The sequence below is a fragment of the Canis lupus genome, chromosome 8 (genome assembly GCF_003254725.2).
Source record: "Canis lupus dingo isolate Sandy chromosome 8, ASM325472v2, whole genome shotgun sequence".
Lineage (NCBI taxonomy): Eukaryota > Metazoa > Chordata > Mammalia > Carnivora > Canidae > Canis > Canis lupus.
The window spans coordinates 15,562,352-15,583,003 of record NC_064250.1 but is presented as its reverse complement, the minus strand read 5'-3'; the positions used below and the strand labels follow the sequence as shown (position 1 = coordinate 15,583,003).

At 39.0% G+C, this 20,652-nt stretch overlaps 1 protein-coding gene and 1 pseudogene across 10 annotated transcripts in view; both read left to right on the top strand.

The window, feature by feature from the left end:
* Positions 1-20,652, top strand: part of SLC25A21 (solute carrier family 25 member 21) — a 470,013-nt gene that overhangs the window by 159,979 nt on the left and 289,382 nt on the right. The window lies entirely within an intron of this gene.
* On the top strand, positions 2,640-9,751 carry LOC112657703 (phosphatidylinositol 5-phosphate 4-kinase type-2 alpha-like; annotated as a pseudogene).

The following is a 20,652-nucleotide window of genomic DNA, read 5'->3' as shown; positions in this document are numbered from 1 at the left end:
CAAGCATTTAATTTCCATTTATTTTATTTTATTATTTTATTTTATTTTATTTTATTTTTTCCTTATTCATGAAAGACACACACAGAGAGAGGCTGAGACATAGGCAGAGGGAGAAGCAGGCTCCTCGCAGGAAGCCTGATGCGGGACTTGATCCCAGGATCCCGGGATCATGACCTGAGCCAAAGGCAGACACCCAGGCACCCCTAATTTCCATCTCATGCGTAAAGTAATATTATTAACATGCATAGTAATTTATTGCAAAGTTAACTTTCCTCTCACCAATGGTTTAGTTTGTACTTGTTATCCACTTGTTCAGTGGAAATCCTTTATCCTCCTATAGGAAGTCACCCTCAGTTTGGTCTTCTCTCTTCCCTCTTACTTTTTTGGTGACTCATTAAGAAAGTCTGCCTCTTCGCTGGTACATAGCTCTGCAAGAGTAAGACCATGTTCTCAGTGCCTGGCACGTAGCAGAAGTTCAGTTAATATTGAGCTGAATCCTAAATTGTTCAATTTCTATGAGTTACATCATCCTGTTTTCAATTTTGGTACCCACAAAATTGGGGGAAAGGAGCTCTTGTTCCTTCATCTTGAGTATGTTTATCATCAGGGTTCCCACAACGTAATCCTTCACTGACTTTGCTTTGGTTCTAGTTCTGAGAACAAATTGTCCTGTGGTTCAGGGCACTGCCTGCTTTCCTACTGGGATTTGGGCTGTTTCTTCCCTTTTATTCCTTCCTTGTCTCCTAGTGAAGTCAATCACTAATTGATAGAAGTAGGGACAACTCCAAGGCTTCCTTATTTCTTCTTTTCTTTCTCCTTTCTCCTCATTTTGAACATCTTTATTTTGACTTCATTTCATATACTCTATACTTGTCATCACATTTCTGTTTGAAGACACTTTCAGGAGACCAAGCCCATAGCCCTGTCATTTACCTGTGGGTCTTAAGAAAATTCTGACTGCCTGGCTGAGACCACACCCCTCTTCATCCCCCTATTCTCCTTTATTCCTTCAACTAATTGTCTTGCTTTCATTGCTTGTAAGTTCTCTATAACGCCATTTCTTCACATAGGCACCAACCTATGGGAAACTTGAGAGAAAACATTCAAAGTATAAAGGAGAACAAAGAGCATGTATCATAGCTAATGACTAATCAGCAACTTATATCTGCTGCTCACAACAATGCAGTCACACAGGACCCTGCCGTTAGAATGCTTAGTTGGCATAATGCTCTGCTATCCCAGGCTTAAAATTCTTCATGATTTTTGAACAGAGGGCCCGACGTTTTTACTTTGTACTCAAATAGTGTAGCTGGTCCTGAAAGAAATGCCTGTGCTAGAAACTGGGGGAGGGGCCCAGAGAGGTAGAATAGCTGTGTCCAACCCCTGTGCAAATCTGACCCTGAGTGCAGGTGAGAGGAAGGGCAGGGCAGGTGGAATTGTCCTAGACTGACTACAATACTGCTGAAGAAATGCTCAGTTAAGTCATCACAGGGTGGGGTCCTTACCAAATTGGTAAAATCAGAGGATCTCTGGGTCTCCCAGGAACCTGGCTGCCTCGGCCTTGCTGCTGGCTAGGAGCAGCTGTGGGAAGCATGGTCTCTGCACAAACCAAGGGAAGTTCAGAGCAGCAGCTAGGGCCCTAGGTCCCTTATAGTACCTGTAGTTGGAGATCTTCAAGACACAATCTCAGGACTCCACATAGCATTCCCTGTACCCCGCAACCTCTTCCCGAGGCCTCTGGGAGATTCAAAATTAACATCAGTATCTGTGCTATTTTCCTATTGCTGCCCTAACAAATTGCTACAAACTTGGTGGTTTAAAACAACACAACTGTTTTTTCCTATAGTTCTGTAGGTCAGAAATACAACGTGGGTCTCATTGAGCCAAACTCAAGGTGTCAGCAAGGTGGTCTTTTTTACTGGTAGCTCTAGGAAATAATGTTTCCTTTTCTTTTTTTACCTTCTGGAGGCCTCCTGCATTCCTTGGTTCATGGCCTCATTCCTGTATCTTCAAAGCAACGTTGCATCTCTCTGGGCCTTTATTCTGTAGTCAGGACTTCTCTGACCACAGCTGGGAAGCATTCTCTGATTTTAAGAATTCATGTGATTAGATGGGCCTACCTGGATGATCCAGGATACTATCCCCACCTCAAGGTCATTCATCTAATTATATCTGCAAAAATTACTTTTTTCATGTAAAGAAATCTATTCAGATTTCAGGGTTTAGGATGGGGTCTCTTGGAAAGCTATTATTTTGCCTACCACACTATTTTTCACTTTAAACTAGTTTTTCTTCACAAATCTCTCTCTTTTTTACAAAGGGTGTCTTGATTTTTGTGGTCTGTTAGGTGGTGAAAATGTCATTCTGTGGCCTATAATAGTGAACATAAATGATATTGATGTAGAATGAATGAATGAATGAATGAATGAATGAATGCAGTGTTCTGTTTTACCTCAAACTAATGGTGAAACTCAAAAGAAAAATTACAGGGGCTGAGCGCGGAGCCGCAGCGGGCGCGGAGTCCGGGCGGGGCGCAGCCTCCCTCCTCCGCGGGGCCGAGCGGGTGCAGCGGGTGCAGCGGGCGCGGTGGGCGCAGCGGGGCGCAGCGGGGCGCAGCGGGCACGGCGGGCCGGGCCGCCGCGGGGGGGATGCGGCTGCCTCCCCGGGCCGGCGTGTAGAGAGGGCGGGTCCCCGGCCTCGGGAGCGCGGCGGTGGAGGGGACAGAGGCAGCGGCCATGGCGACCCCCGGCAACCTGGGGTCCTCCGTCTTGGCGAGCAAGACCAAGACCTAGAAGAAGCACTTCGTAGCGCAGAAAGTGAAGCTCTTTCGGGCCAGCGATCCCCTTTCGGTCCAAGAGACCCCATCCTCAGCGTCCTGATGTGGGGGGTAAACCGCTGCATCAAGGGACTGAGCCACGTTCAAATCCCTGTTAGGTTGATGCCAGATGACTTCAGAGCCTATTCAAAGATAAAGGTGGACAATCACCTTTTTAACAAAGAAAACATGCCAAGCCCCTTCAAGTTTGAGGAATACTGCCCGATGGTTTTCCGTAACCTGCGGGAAAGGTTAGGCCTCGCTGATCAGGATTTCGGGAATCCCTTGCCCGGAGCGCACCGGTTCCCACGACTCCCAGGCACGCAGCGGGGCTCGACTCCACACCGCCTACCACGAAGGATACATCATCAAGACCACCACGAGTGAAGATGTGGCCGAAATGCACAACATCCTGAAGAAATACCACCGGCACGTAGTAGAATGTCACGGGATCGCGCTCATCCCCAGTTCTTGGGCAGGTACCGGCTTAATGTTGATGGAGTGGAAACATACGTGATTGTTACAAGCAATGTGTTCAGCCCCCGCTTATCTGTGTACGGGAAATCCGACTTACAGGGCTCCAGGCGGCTCGAGAAGCCAGCGACAAGGAAAAGGCCAAAGAACTACCGACCCTGAAGGATAATGATTTCATTAATGAGGGTCAAAAGACTTATATTGTTGACAACAACAGAAAGGTGTTCCTGGAAAAACTGAAGAAAGATGTCGAGTTTCCCGCGCAGCTAAAGCTCCCGGGCTACAGCCTAGTGGAGGGAATCCACGCTGTGGACAGAGCCCAGCAGGAGGAGGTGGAGCGTGAAGAGGGTGGCGGGGAAGGGGGGTGACAGGATGGCACCCACCCCGTCGGGACCCCTCCAGGCAGTCCCGGGGCGCGCTGAACGGCTCCCCGCGCTTGGCTCCTGGCGAGTCTGATCCGAACATTGACGTTTATGGAATTTAAATGCCGTGAAAACCCGCCCAGGAAAGAGGTGTACTCTATGGCCATTACTGACATTTTGACTCATTATGATGCAAAAAAGAAAGCAGCCCACGCGGCAAAACCCGTTGAGCGTGGCGCTGGTGCAGGGATCTCCACCGTGAACCCAGAACAGTATTCAAAGCGCTTTTTGGACTTTATTGGCCACATCTTGACGTAACCTCCCACGTGGCCTTGGACGGACGTGAGCCCGGGAAGGAGAGAGGAGAGGTGGCTTGGGGGTAGGAAGCATGAACACGCCTCCGCGTTTACATCTCCAGGCCAAGACGACTGACTCGGAGGCCACTCGCTTTAACAGCTACCTGCTATTTCCCAGCATCGTTCTAGCTATTTCTGACACATGGGTGTGTGCCGCGCACGTGTGTGTGTCTGTGCGTGCGTGTGCACGCGCGTATGCGTGTGTATTAGAAATTAATTAATGAAAGCCGATCAGCTTCAGTCAGAGTGCGTTTGGGCAACAAGCCTCCGATTCCTGCTGTGGATGGAAGGACGCATGGATGAGCATGCGGGGGGAGGGGGTGAAGGAAATGCATGTCAGACCAACCATGTGGGCGTCACGCAATAAACTGTGGATCAGTTTATTTTCTGGAGTCGAAAGATGTGACAGTATTCATAATAATAATGAAGATAATAATAATGATGATAATAATGATGGTGATTAAAAGAAAAAACTTAAAAAAAATTACAGATCAATTAACTGGTGTATGTGTTTGTAAATTTTCGTTCTAAAGCAGCAGTTCTCAACCTCGAACTTATATCAGAATCACCCAAGGGGTGTTGTAAAGTCCTGATACCCAGGCACATGACATGCAAATTAAGTCATAATTCCTGGGGCCATAAATGGCCTTACAAAGTTTCCAGGTAATTCCAGTGTGTAATCAGGGTTATGATGTTTTACAAGCCTTAAATTGTGTAATATATTCTTAACTTGGGGAATGACAAATGAAGAGTTTTTAACATTAGAGTTTTCCATAGTAGGTGGTCTTTGTATTGAATAACTCTGACTTGTAAGATCTGAATAGATTGATGAAAAGCAGATAGTTTCATTTATCGCAGGCAGCCATGACCTGTAGTCAAAGCACCAATAATTTATTTTCATTTTTAAAATAATAGAGGATAAATTATATTGTTCCCGTTCTTTCTGCCAGAGCCTTTATGATTAGAAAAACCTGAGAAGCATTAATATTATAGGCCTTAGAACCAAAATAACTAACAAACCAATCAGGTATTAAAAATACCCAAAATAGGGGGTGCCTGGGTGGCTCAGCCATTTAAGCATCCGACTTCACCTCAGGTCGTGATCTCAGGGTCCTGGGATTGAGCTTCATGTCAGGCTCCCTGTTCAGCAAGGTGTCTGCTTTTCCCTCTCACTTTGCCCCTCCCCCGCTTGTTCTCTCTCTCAAATAAATAAATAAAATCTTTTAAAAATGCACAAAATAGAAAAAAAAACTCACAAATGGAAAACTTCGAATAAATAATATATATATAATAATACACAATTATAATTAAGAAACTGGGATATTTACCTTTTCTAGTATTAAATTTGTATTATCCTAAAATCTGCCAGCCAATATTACTTAAAACTGGATAAAATAGCACCACTTCAACACACTGGGAGGAATAATGGGACAATATAAAACTAATCTGGCCAGAAGATTCTGGCCAGACATGCAAGGGTCTCATTTCAGAACAACTTGAGGAGCCATTTGACCCAGCATCAGGGAAAACAGAAAGAGAACTGCAGTCATTTGCTTATTTAACTATTTTTAAAGACATAATTAGTTCTATTGAATTATTGCAGTGGAGGAAGGATGGAAATATGAGAACTAGTGCAAAGTAGGAGGGGAAATAAAGGCAGTGGGAACTCAACTTGAAAATTTCAAAAGCTAAATAATGTTGAAAACAAGGACCACATTGGTTTAACGTCTTGTTTCCTTTTGTTTATTACTGGGCAGTAGAAGGTTTGTGGGCCTGTGTATGGAAGCAGTATTGGTAGGTTCAATGTACCCACATTTCACTGATCTTGGTTCTGCTGAGGGCAGTTCTAAACAAATGGTTGATAGAGTGGTCTTTATGTTTGTTCTCAGATGATAGCCCAGGCTCCCACTCTGCCTATTGTAAAATGAATTTAGTCCCTCTTTGGAGTATATAAGCTGCTTACAGAGAGAGAAAAGAGCAGGGATGAGTCAAACTGCAGACAGGATATCGAGACTTATTTGTCCTCTCCAGTGACTGGCCACATGAAGAAACAAAATCCATTTTCCAGCCATTTTATTCAATACACTTCACAGACTTTCAAGTTCCTAAAAAAAAGACCAATGAAAGGCAAATGTCTGATTATTCTCCCCATTCTGGCAAAGAAATCGGTTTCTCTCCTTTTGTTTCTCTACATTTTATTCTTGCCCTCCTCTCCTGAAGGGATCAAACAGCACAGAATGCAGAATCTTTGGGACCACCTTTAAGATATAATGCATTTTTCTTTAAAGACTCCTTTCCAATCTGGGAAGCAGATAACAACATGGTTTTGAGAATGACATCTTCCCCACTCCCAATGCCTAGCCACTCAGGCTTAATTAACTAATCAGTCATCACTCAGGTATTTATACCTGAAATAAATCAGTTATTAGAAACTGAAGTGTTCCTTTTTGGGGGGTTGTTTGGTTTTTGTAGATAACTTGTTATCTTTGAGGTTACTAATATTGTGCATGGTTCATTCATCATGTGTAAGCAAAAAAAAAAAAAGAAAAAATAGAAAGAAAGAAAGAAAGAAAGAAAGAAGAAAAAAAGAAAGAAAGAAAAGAAAAGCTCTTCTCTTTACCAAAACAATGCATAATTCCTTCCAGTAAATGGAATATTGTCCTCATAGACTGATTTTGATGTTGTTGCTGTTCTCATTGAGTGTAGTCATTTTCTAGGTTTATGATAAACTTAGGTGAAAGATTGTCAAGTGCCGCATTTGGGAGATTGATGAGGTGTTCCTTTTCCTCCTTATAAATTCACCCAGAAGTGCACCAGTTTTCAGGGGGCCTTTTTTCCATGCAAAGGACTGAATTAGTCCCACATTAGTTAACATTTAAGATAATAATAACGATAAAATTTATTGTCTGGAAATGAAAATATCAATCTCTCATACCCAATTTGTCCGTTGTGCTTTGGTACAACCTCAATCAAAATTGAGTTAATCAGGAGTGACCTCATAGGGTCACTAACTCTAAAATTAATTCTGGTTTTAATGATATACGCCTCTAATTTATACCTAAAAAGTGTGGACCACCTGTGTTGTTGACTGGTTGTGATCATCTTGAGACCTAAGGGATTTGTATCAAGAAAAAATCCAGACATACAGGATACATGTTTCTTTAAAGTGATGCTATAAAAATTATTTTCTCGATTAAATCTGTTATTCATTTTTTATTTTGTAAAGCCATAAAACTCGTGGCTTTGAAATGATTGAATATATGTTTGTGATTTGTTTTCACTAGCCTCTTTCCTTATTCCCTGTCTCCAATGACACCATTCATGTAGCATAACCACAAATCTTTTAAAGCACATTTCGTAGACAGGACTGCATTTGGCAGGGCTATAGCTTGCAGTGATACAATTTTATAGAAAATAGCAGTATTAATTAGATATATGCTGGTGAGCTAGAAGTAAATGTTTATGATTATTGTCTAAAGCCAAACAGGAACATGTAAAAGCAATAATAAATATGTTCTCTCTCATTCCAATATACCAGCTTAGGCAAATTTTTGGCTGGAGAAGCATAAGTGAGTAATTAGATAATTGCTGCCTTGATTGAGCTTAATAGGAAACATTTCAATTAGGCTAAAACTACACAGAAAGGAAGTGGGTTTTTTACAAAGGGAAACATTCCTTGTCATGCAACTGTCAGCTTGTGCCCACACTAAGAGATGGGATTAAGTGGATCTCTGCAAAGGAAACAAAAAAGAAATGATTGCAGTAATTAGACCTATACTTAAACATTGTGTCTTCTGATAGAATTTCTTGATGATTCTAGGCTCGATAACGCAGCCCCTATAAATGTCTTGCCTGTAACAAATTACTGCCTTAAATCTATGGCAAAACAAGTTCCTGGAAAAAAAAAGTTATGATTTTCTCATACTACAAAAACTAACATTCTAGAATTGCAGGCCTCTTCGTGAAGCCACCTGCATGCTAGCAAATAATCAGAAAAGCCATTTGGGGCTAGTTTGCATGGTTAATAGTCTCTCCTTAGCATACCTTGAGTGTATGTATCCAGTTCCTGACTCAGAGCTGGAACCAGATGTAAAAATGCTCCTTTCAAAGGATAAATGTCTGAAGAACAGTACTATTCTTAATGTCCTGGGAGTTGAGGTAGTGATGTGACCCTTTGATCTGTCAGCATAGGGGTTTTATCCATTGGGAAGTCACATTGTTCCACCCATGGGTGGTTAAATTCATGGGAATGATGTAATATAGATGCCATTTCAGGGCCCCAGCAGGTTGCAAATTGCCTAGCCCAAGGCCTCACACATATAGACACTTAGTAAATTGATGTTTTAATATTGCTTTATTTTGTTTAAGATTTTTAATTTATTTATTCATGAGAGACACACACAGAGAGAGAGGCAGAGACACAGGCAGAGGGAGAAGCAGGCTCCATGCAGGGAGCCTGATGTGGGACTCGATCCTGGGACTCCAGGATCACGCCCTGGCTGAAGGCAGGTGCTAAACCACTGAGCCACCCAGGGATCTCCTTAATATTGCTTTATATGAAAAAGACAATAGCTTGAGCTCTTGCTAGATGAGAAATGGAGAAGCCACTGATAGAACACCAAATTATTATATCACCTCTAGAAATATGATATGTCACCCAAATCTTGTAAGGATCTTGTCAAGACAAACACAAGTCCCATTTAAGGTATGCTACTGCACTGATGCTACTGAAACAGCCCAAAAAGCAATTGATTCCTTCTGTCTTTCTGGGTGGGCATTCTTCTCTCTCAGTGTCTCTGCTGTACAGGGGAAGCAGCGTTAACAGCCCACATTAAGAGGTGGCAGCATTGGAGAGGCCCTTGACTTCCTTGTATTGTGTAGGGGTTAAGAGCATGGCATTAGAATCAGTTGGGCTTTGTTACTTGTTCTGTGACCTCTGGCAAGTTACTTAACTTTTTCAAACTCAGTGTCTTCATCTGTAAAATAGGAATGGTAAAAAAAAAAAAAAAAATAGGAATGGCAATATTACCTCCCTCTCAGGGTTGTCATGAGGAATTAATGACATGATGCTTAGCACAATTAAGCACTCAAACATTCTTGGCTCCTATTTTATTAGAGGGCACGAGTTCTCATAATAGAGCACAATGCCTAAGAAGTGCTTTTTAAAGTCAGGGGTGCAAGGGTTTGCTTCTCCATTTCCTTTTCTAACCAGCACCCAAAGTTCAAAAGTTTTGAAGAGGTGTCAGGGCCACCTCTGGTCTGCTTCAGTCTGCCAGAATGTAAAGCTAGTGTAAAGTCTGTGGAGCCAAAACTGAGATGAACTGAAACCCTGCATCAAGAGGTCCCCATTAGCAGTCCCCCCACTTCTGGCCAGCAGTTGGGCAGATGGGCCATCTCTTACTGTGGTCAGTGGCTCTGTAGAGAAAGCAGCCTTCCTTGCTCATACCCAGGTGACATAGTCGGGTGTGTGATGTTCTTTCAGTGTTAATGACTAGAAATACTGCATTTGACTATTTACATTATTAGGATTTGAACATAATACAGGCTTTAGTTGTTGTTAGTTTTTTAGAAGCCATTTGAGGGGAAAATGGGAAGCCGTTGAATAGAAGGATTTACACTGATTTGTTTTCCAGCACAGCAGGGTAGGAACTCCAAGCCTATGACCATAAAGTTAAAGAGCTTGGAAGCTTTAGTTTTAGATTCTTAAAATTAGATTGTGACGGATCAATAGTCTGTATAGTAGACTTGGTAGTGAAAGTTTCTTTGGGAGATAAATTTGTAAGCATTTCATGCACCCCATACAGAATTATTTCTATTTCTTTTTTCAGGCTTCTCAAAACCAATCACGATAGGTTAAATGAGAAAGAATTTTAGACTCTCATTCAGTGGGTAAAACCTTAATTAGTTTCTGTCTTTGGGGAGATGGTCTACTAAATGAGGAAGTAGAAGAGGACCCACAGATCAGTTCCATAGAGCAAGCTGGAGGTAGTGCTTTTGGGGGCTGAGAGGGCTTATGTAGATTGACAGGCCTTTGCTTTTCATGATTAGCTGATAGAGGTTTCCACACCTCCTGTCCCCATTTGTCCTTAGACTGTTTATGACCAATTTTCCTATAGGGAAATGCTAACTTGGAATCTCAGGTGGCAGACCCCACTTTTGTGGCAAGATTTAGGTGTCGTGTGTGTCTAAAGGACAGAGAAATTCTTGTCTTTTCTATTATACTCCTTCCTATATGCTTTTGCATTCAGAAATGTGGCCTTTCCCTAGGAACCCTTTTTACTGGGAATTCTGCTTTATGACAGCATTTTGACTTGCTGCCAGAGAAGCTGGAAATGAAGGAAGTTCAAGATAAATATCAATGGTGATTTTTTTTTTTCTTGGTCACTCTCTTTCTCTCTCTCTCTCTCTCTTTTTTACAGAAAAGTCATATGCTCATATCCTAACTTGTCCCAATAGAGGGTCAATTACAACCAGTTGGCTGTAAATCCAATCCAACAAAAACACTGAGAGAAGGAACTGTAGCAATAGATACTGAGGGTCTCTAGAATCACTATAAATGTTAAGAACGTGTCAGCTGTGAACTCCGGGCCTTTAAGCGATATTTTAGGACCCAGTGCTTCCCAACATAGCCCCTAATGAATAAAAATGAGCCAGGCATTTTTGTATGGTTAAGGTTGTCTTTTCCCCCAAGAAATCTTTTAAAGTTAAAGCAAAGTCATAGTTAAAATTTCATAAATAATATGATTTTAAAAGTTCATTAGCAGGCTGTAATAGTCAAAAACAATATGTGTTCAGAGAGGGATGTTCACAGAGTACATCGCAGTGATAATAATTACATTTTAGGAATCAAAAAGGATTTTAGAGGTGGCAGCCCTTGGAAAATCTTTTTGACTACGTTTTGACCATTATACATCTAAACAGTTTTGAAAACTGAAAAAGTTAAGAGGACTTGATGTGCTGGTGAGAACAAAGATTCTATATTGCCACAATAGTTGCTCACTTCCTGGGGGAGAGCAAATGACAAAGCATGCATTATTTGGCCCTTCATGTAGGTGAGAAATGAAATCCAATTTTTTCATCCTGCATATACATACAATATGAAATATGATCATTTAGAAACAAGAGCAATAAAGACCCCTTGCCACATGGCAGTAATTTCTTTCAAAAAAATGATTTTTGCATTCTATGAGATGTTTGTCTTCTAATAGGCTTCTTGAAGACATTCTGGCAATGTGCTAGAATTCTAGGTTTTCGTCCTGTTATTACCAAACTATGGGATATTTAACAAGTAATTAAACCTCTGTAGGCCTTGGTTCCTAATATATAAATCAAGATTGTTTAATTAAAGGTTTAGATGACCATTTCCAGCTCTTACATTCCAGAATCTATGAACCACTTTATCCATTAAACCTCAACCTTGGCAGTGAATCAGAATCAGCTAGGGAGCTTTAAAAATTGCAGATACCTTGGCCTCATCCCACAGAGGTTTCAATTCAGTATATCCAATTCCACTCAGCTTCTGAGTGAAGCTTTTAAAAGTTTTTTAAATGTATATGTATACCCAGAGGTGAGATTGCAATAAACACTTAACTCCTTGCTAGGCACTCCTCATGTTCCTAGATAGAGGAGCCTGATCTAATTAGTCAAAACAGGATAAAATCTATCATATAAAATATTCCCATTTTGGTTTTTACATCCTGGATGCTAGCCCCTTTAAAGCCCCATTCTTTCATGCCACCTCATTACAAACATATAAGCATCTAATATATCAACTCACCTGTCAGATAAATGGTAGAAGGGTATACATGCTGACTAACTAACCTGTGAATACTGTAACTTATAGAAGAAGTATATCCTATTTTATCTAGTCCATGAAATCATCTTAAGTGTAGAGATTCCTTGATAGGAAGGACTAATTAGGGGATAAAGAAGTATCAGACAATTTTGCATTTACTCCTTGCAACCAGATAGGCATCAATATTTCATCTTACAGATAAGGAAAGTAAGTCTCAGTGAGGCTTATCTTTCTTACCCAAGATCTCCCCACAAGGTCATGTTACCAGAGGGAGTAGAAAAAAGTAGCCCTTCACAGCAGGGCTTTTCAGATGCTCCTATGGTCATCCTTACACAGGCCTATCTAGTTGGAGGGCTAGCTTAGGCATCCCCAGGCTCCACTCCATAGTTTAAGAGCCCTTTAACTTGGAACTTTAGGAAAATATTTAGGAAAATAATGAAAAGAAATACTTGAGAATGGTCAAACCCATATGGAAGAATCATGGTAAAGACAAGATATGAGCAGCTCTCTTAAACCCAGCAGTAAGTACCATAAATTGGTAATATGTAATTTGGCAGTATGTATCCCTGCCAAATCTTAATAACATTCACATCTTTTGGCCTAGTACATCTAATTCCAGGAGGCTGTTCTAGGGAATAATTATTGGTGTGGACTAACATTTGAATAAAAATAATAGAATTGCTTTAGAATAGTATGTATAATAGGAAAAAAGGGAAAAAAATCTAAATATTTACTGAAGGTGAATAGTTCACTATACTTAAGTACATCCATATGATGAAATATTGTATAGCATCAAAAATAATGCTTCTGAAGAGATTTTAATGAGGTGTGGAAATATTAATGCTATTATATGAAAAAAAGATACAAAACTATATGGTATGATCTCAACTATAAAAATAAAGGATGTAAGCATTAAAAACTCTAAAATGTTAACAGTAGTTATTTCCAAGTAATAAGATTACAAATACAGTTCATTTTCTTTATACTTCAATGCACTTAAAATTTTTTCTGTAAGTCATGAATTATTTTAAGAAGTGGGAAACATTAAAATATACTTGTGAAAAAAAGAATCATAGAGTTTGGTTAGAAAAAGAAAATTGGGGATCCCTGGGTGGCACAGCGGTTTGGTGCCTGCCTTTGGCCTAGGGCACGATCCTGGAGACCCGGGATCGAATCCCACGTCGGGCTCCCGGTGCAGGGAGCCTGCTTCTCCCTCTGCCTGTGTCTCTGCCTTTCTCTCTCTCTCTCTCTCTCTCTGTGTGACTATCAAAAATAAATAATTAAAAAAAAAAAAAGAAAAAGAAAATTGTACAGAAATAAATTAGCAATAGTGGACCAGAGACCTCAGTTCTAAATAATCTAAGCAAACCCACCAAATGCCATTTACTTTGGTAGAAATCCATCTTCTCGGGGCCATGTTTTCTTCATGTGTCAAATTAGGGGACAGGATCAAAGGAATGTTAATGACATTTTTATCTTTAAGATTAAAAAAGACTCATCATAACCCTGCTAAAAAGAGTCCATATTTTCAGATAAGAACAAAATAGAAGTGTTACCCAATAATTTCTCTTGTCTTACTTTTTTTTTTTCCTGCTTTGAAACAGAAACTAGACGATAGCAGAAATTCCCATGGTGTTTCAAGGGTATTAATAATTTTAGTATATAGGGCACAGGATCAATATAGATAAGCATATAGACATATAAAGTATGGCTGATTAGATACTCTGAAAGGCTCCATTACTTAGTACAACTAAATATAGATAAATTAGAAGCCTAACTCTCAAAGCATTCCCAGGACTGCAAGAAGCTAAGTCTTTAAGAGAATCTTTAAGTGCAAAAACAAAGCAATAAAGAAACAGAGAACACCTAACAAACAAACAAAACAATACAAAATAAAAACTAACAAAAACAATCAGAGAAAACCCCACCCTTGAAATAATCTCTCCCCCAAACAACTGAGAACTGAAGTCAGAAAGGGGAGCAATAAATGATTGGATCAGGAGACTTAGACTGAGGCTTCCTATAATATCAGATTGCTATCCTAAAATTTCTGGATTATCCAGGACCCTCTGTAGGGCAGTTTACATGATCTCACAATGATTATGCCTTAGTCTCATGGGAGAAAGAAACTCAAATCCTCTTTATAGGGAAGCAACCTCACTATAGTTGTTTGGGATTCCCACAGATAAAGTCCAATTAAATGAGTTCATAAAAATCATCCAAGCAGCCAAGTGAGTGGAGGCCCAGCAGGGTCAGGGCATTGGCTACATTTAGGGAGATTGAGCAAATAAGTGAATGGACTGAGGAAATGGAAATAAAATTTCTCACTTTTGGAGATGGACGTTACTAATATGAAAAGGAGAATACAGAGCATACCCTGTGGCATTGGATCGGAATTGCAGATATTGGTATGAACTCATGACTTCCAATATAGAGATAGATAGGTATAGAAATAAATATAAAAGTAAAAATGTGTGTATGTAGACTTGTGTATATATGTACATGAATATATTTTGTTGCTCTGTCCACTTGAGAGTGCCTGAAAGATCTCTGTAATTAAGAGCACATGTAATACTGAGACCATCGTTTCTAAGTACCATTTTCCACTAAAAGGAACTAAAGTACCATTTTCCACTAAAAGGTTCCTTGGAGAAATGGTTGATATCAGGGTTGGGGCAAGGATAGTCTAAGATAAGCTTGGACGTCTTTTTTTTAATATTTTATTTATTTATTCATGAGAAGCAGAGAGACAGAGAGGTAGAGACACAGACAGAGGGAGAAGCAGACTCCATGCAGGGAGCCCGACATGGGACTCAACCCCGGGTCTTCAGGATCATGCCCTGGGCTGAAGGTGGCACTAAACCGCTGAGCTACACAGGCTGCCCAGCTTGGAAGTCTTATACCAGAAAGTAACGACATACTCAAAGAATGATGGGAATATATGAAAAGGACATACAAAACTGTTTGAAGAGGCTCTTACTGACCAAATTTGGGACAATTTGAGCACTAAAATAATTCTAATGGCTTATATCACATTGAATAAAATAGGACTCCAGAGTCCTCACTGTATAAACAAATAGGTTACAGGGATAAGAGAAACTTTTTTATGTGGAATGTCATTAAATGTAGAGGTAATATAATTAGAAAATATAGTAGCCATTATAATAAAATTAATTCAGTCAAGAAACATCAATATAGGCTAATATTTGACATCATGTGCCTCCTGATATATTGCCCTGAGGTAACAGCATACTTGTTTAAGAAGCTGAATCTTATCATGAAGAAGCATCATAAAAACTCAAAGTGAGACACATTCTACAAAATCATTGACCTATATAATCTTAGAAAATGATAATATCCTGAAGGTCCAGAAAAGACTTAAGAACTCTTTGAGATAAAAGGACACTGAAGAAGCATAGGAACTAAGTGCATTGTGTTATTCTTGATTGTATTCTTTGCTATGAAGTACATAATTTGAACACTTAAAGAAACTCTCGGAATTCAGAGTGAAGGATTTAAAGAAATTCTTTGTGCTATTCTTGCAATTCTTCTCTAAGTTTGCATTTATTTCAAAATAGAGCATTTTAAAAATTATTGCACAATTTTAGAAATTCACCAAATAAGGAATGGGAGTCAGTAGAAACAAATAAAAAAAAAGATTTAAATCTATAAAAATTTTAGGTATTTGAAGTATAAGATTAAAAAAAGTAAAATACTGTTAGACAATTTTTAAAGAAATGAAAAATGGAATTTAAGCACACAAGGGAGAAGAGACTTCTAAAAGCTATTATTCAGGTTAGAAAAAGAACTAAATTTAACTTGTAAAAGTGAACGAAAAATGTTGATGTTAAGAATCCAATGTACAAGCCAAATAGAAGATAAAAAAATTGAAAAGAATATGGTGAATTGGAAGAAGGAGCTAAAGAAATTATCAAAAGTGGCTCAAAGAGACAAAAAGGAGTGAAAGTAGAATTGAGAAGTTAGGAGACATCAAAAATGCAATGCAAAGGTCCACTATACATCTGATAGACTGTCCAGATGGTATACTGAAGAGAATGGAGAAGCATCAATATTTAAAAAAATAACTGATGTTTGAAACAGATGAAATGTAAAATTCCACAAGTAGGGCACCTAGGTGGTTCAGTCAGTTAAGTGTCTGCCTTTGGCTCAGGTAATGATCTCGGGGTCCTGGGATCAGCCCCTCATCAGGCTCCCTGCTCAATGAAGAGTCTGCTTCTCCCTCTCCATGTAGTCCTCTTCCCTCCCTCCCTGCTTGTGCCCTCTGCTTTCTTTCATGCTCTCTCTTTCAAATAATAAATGAAATCTTTAAAAGAAATTCCACAAGTAAAGGTAGCACTATCATATCCCAAGCAGAAAAATTTTAAAAGTCTATACACAGACATATCATAGTAAAACTGCAGAACACCAAAGACAAAGAGAAGATCATAAGGTAAATCTATTTTTAATTTTTTTTTTTGAGGAACTCCATAGTGTTTTCCACTGCACCAGTGGCTGCCCCAGTTTGCATTCCTACTAACAGTGCATAACCATATGATCTAGTAATTGCACTACAGGGTGGGTATTTACCCAAAGAACATGAAAACACTAAATTGTAAGAATATATGCCCCCCTATATTTATTGTAGTATTATTTACAACAGCCAAATTATGGAAGCAGCCCAAGTGTCCACTGATAGATGAATGGATAAAGAAGATGTGATATATACACACACAGACACACCCCCATACACACACACACTGAATATTATTCAGCCATAAAAACAAATGAAATCTTGCCATTTGCAACAACATGGATGGGTCTACAGAGTATAATTCTAAGTGAAATAACTCAATCAGAGAAAAAGAAATACCATATGATTTCACTTACATGTGGAATTTAAGAAACAAAACAAAAGGAGCACCTGAGTGGCTCAGTGGTTGAGCGTCTGCCTTTGGCTCAGGTCGTGATCCTGGGGTCCTGAGATTGAGTCACACATTGGGCTCCCTGCAGGGAGCCTGCTTCTCCCTCTGCCTGTGTCTCTGCCTCTCCCTCTGTGTCTCTCATGAATAAATAAATTTTTTAAAAAAAGAAACAAAACAAAGAAAAAATGAAGAAGCAAACCAAACTCTTAACTAAGGAGAACAGATGGTTACTACAGGGGAGGTGAGTAGGGGGAGAATGGGTGAAGAAGGTAGAGGGGATTAAGGATGCACTTATTTTGATGAGCACTGAGTAATTTATAGAATTTTGGAATCATTATATGCCTTGAAACCAATATAACAGTGTATGTTAACTACACTGTAATTATTAGTAAACAAATAAATAAAATTTTTAAAAAGACAAAAAACCTAAAAACAGCCAGAAAGAAAAGATGAATCATCTAAAAAGAAATGATAGCTGAATAACAGTAGATTTCTCAATAGCCGCAGGGAAGGCCAGGAAAAAATGGAGAACATTTTTTACAATGTTGTCAATCTAGATTTTTGTAACCACCAAACCGTATTTTATTAATGAGCACAAAATAAAGATATTTTCAGTTGAAAACAGAGTTTATCTCTAGTAGTGTTGTGACTGACTTGTGCACTCCCAAAATTTTATATTGAAGCCCTAACCCCCAGTATTTTAGAATGTAACTGTATTTGGAGATAAGACCTTTGAAGAAGTAATTAAGTTAAAACAAAGCCATTAGGGTGAGCCCTCCTCCAAATTGCTTGGTATCTTTATAGGAGAAGAGATTAAAACATACAAAGAGAGACACCATGTTGTATGTGTGCACAGAAGTATAATCATATGGGATGAAATAATCAGAAAACGGTCATTTGCAAACCAAGGAAAGACCTTAGGAGAAATCAACCCTGCCAGTTCTTTGATTTTGAACTGCGAGCCTCTAGAACTGAGACAAAATAAAATTCTGTTGTTTAAGCCACCCATTCTTGGATATTTTGTTTGGCACCTTTAGCAAACTAATATAAGTATGTCTTTCCATTTACCAAAAAAACTTCAAGAAAAACACTTTATACTTCAAGCACGAGAAGACCTTATCAGAAAGGTTTGAGATGAAAGAAAGAATGGTGGGCAAAAAAATTGGTAAATATTTAAATACACATTGTATAAAATAATAGTAGAAATGGGTTCTGAACACCAGGATTCACAAACCATGACTTAAAAACCAGATTCTCCAGTTGCTTCTGTTTTCTTTCCTTGCCTATCCGGTCTACCTTTGCAGCAATGTAGACTGTTAAGGATATTTCTGAGTTGTTTTCTCTGAGTACTAAGGGGACTGCAGTAACTCTCAGCCAGTGTAGTGTTGGTGGTGCTATTTAGCATGTCACTCAAGAGTCAGGATCATTCAGGAGGACCAGAGTCAGGGCCTGACTCAGATGTTCCTTCCCCAGGGAAGAGTCCCTTTTCATTTTCAACCTTGGAGGATTTGAGGTTGATTTTCTTGAGTGAATCCAGTTTTTCCATTATTCTCTTCAACAGTATGTCAATTTTAAACTTGATCAGCTCTATCTAAAGTTATAATGACATGAGCTGATAAACAAAAATAAGTGAGAAAATTTTCCTCTTTTCATTTTTTAAGGGAACATCAAATTATACCAGGCTTTTTACTCTTCGTCTCACCTCTCTTAAGTTTGACCTGTAGGTGAACAGGATTATTTCCATTGAACAAACCCCAGTTGGGTGTAGACAAGTGTGGTTCTTTTAAGTATATAAGGATCTTCATCTGTGTTTGAACTATATGTTCATCACTTACCGGTGTCAATGTTAAAATGTCTGGGAAGCCTGATGAGATCTCAGAGAGGAAAGGAAATTCTGAAATTTTCTTCTTGGCTGCACATCATTTCATACTCTTTCCCTTAGTCTCTATCTTTAAAACAGTATCATAAGCAATTTTGTATGGGGAGCCCCCGGGGGCTCGGCGGTTTAGCGCCGCCTTCAGCCCAGGGCAGGATCCTGGAGACCGGGGATAGAGTCCCGCCTTGGGCTCCCTACATGGAGCCTGCTTCTCCCTCTGCCTGTGTCTCTGCCTGTGTCTCTGCCTCTCTCTCTCTCTGTGTGTCTCTCATGAATAAATAAATAAAATATTTTTTAAAAAATAAGCAATTTTATATAATACAGTGTCATTGCAATTCTTTGTTTACAACACTGTCCCTTAAATAGCTATGATGGAGCAAATGAAAGGAAAAGGAAATAAGAGGAAAGACAATAGATTACACAGAATCCAATTGAGTTTGCCACTATCCTTGGGTTACATGGAATGTATTTCTCATAAATATATGGGGTAAGAAAGGCAGAGATAATATTAAGCTATGAGGATAGGGTGTTTTGTTTTGTTTACTGCCATATACTATCTCCTATGCCAATTTATATATATATATATATATATATATATATATATATATATATATATGGCATAAGTAGGCATCCCCAAAATATGTGAAATAAGTAATTCAGACTGTAATAGCCCGGCTATGATTTTCCCTCTCACATCTAATTTTAGATTAAAAATAATAGAAAGATGCAAAGCTATGAAAATGTACCCAGCCATATAGACTATTCACCAAAAATGCACTCAATAAGTGTATAATGTCTAGAAGACCTTTATACCATGTTTCAGAGTCTATATATAAGACTCTTGAATGTCAAGTGAAGAGAAAAATAACGTTCTTTTAAAAAACTTTATGGGTATTAAAGTCCTCAAATATTTAATATGAGATAAAAGGCCAAATGTTTGTTTTGGATTATTATTCAGGCATACTTTATGATGGTTATTAGCCATTCCTTTGCCTATTTTGAAAAAAAATTCAGAGGCAATCAGTGTCTTTAATGTTGACTTGGAAAAGTAAAGCAACACAAACAAGTATATTCCCTTAGATAAAGAGAATATTACTTTTTTTATTTATGATAGTCACAGAGAGAGAGAGAAAGTTTCATTTTTTTTAAATTTTTATTTATTTATGATAGTCACAGAGAGAGAGAGAGAGAGGGGCAGAGACACAGGCAGAGGGAGAAGCAGGCTCCATGCACCGGGAGCCCGATGTGGGATTCGATCCCGGGTCTCCAGGATCGCGCCCTGGGCCAAAGGCAGGTGCCAAACCGCTGCACCACCCAGGGATCCCTAAAGAGAATATTACTTAGTAAAGTATATCTGCATTAGCCAATGTAAAAAACTACCAAAAATGTACTAAGATCACTAAAGGTTAAATATCCTACTATTCATACATTTCCATGTATTTTAAAAATTTTGTTCTTTGTTTCCTGTAAGCAAGACCAACTGGATGAAAATAAGATTACTGTGTTGTGATATTTGAGTAATGTTTTACTATTTTTGTACACTTGAGTCAATTCATTAAGGCGTGTCCACACTATACTATGAATAATACACAATGAATAATTTTAATTATTAAATGAGTCACGATTTCTGTGACAGTATATTTTAAAACAACTTCTTCATACATTTTTTTGAAAGGAGTTTAAAAGATTCTAAAATCAGTATATTTTAAAACAACTTCTTCATACATTTTTTTTGAAAGGAGTTTAAAAGATTCTAAAATCAGTTACAAAGTTCAGTTTGAGACTGAGCTTTTAGTGTTTACTTCTAAGCACTAAAATCACATAGTGTTGATAGTAACAGATATTCTCCATGTTTTATGAGCATTTTCCGGAATAAATGACTATATAGGGTCACTACATTCTTTTTTATTTTTTTATTTTTTTAAGGATTTTATTTATTTATTCATGAGAGACACAGAGAAAGGCAGAGGCAGGGACGTAGGCAGAAGGGAGAAGCAGACTCCTCGCAGGGAGCCCGATGCGACTCGATCCTGGGTCTCCAGGATCACACCC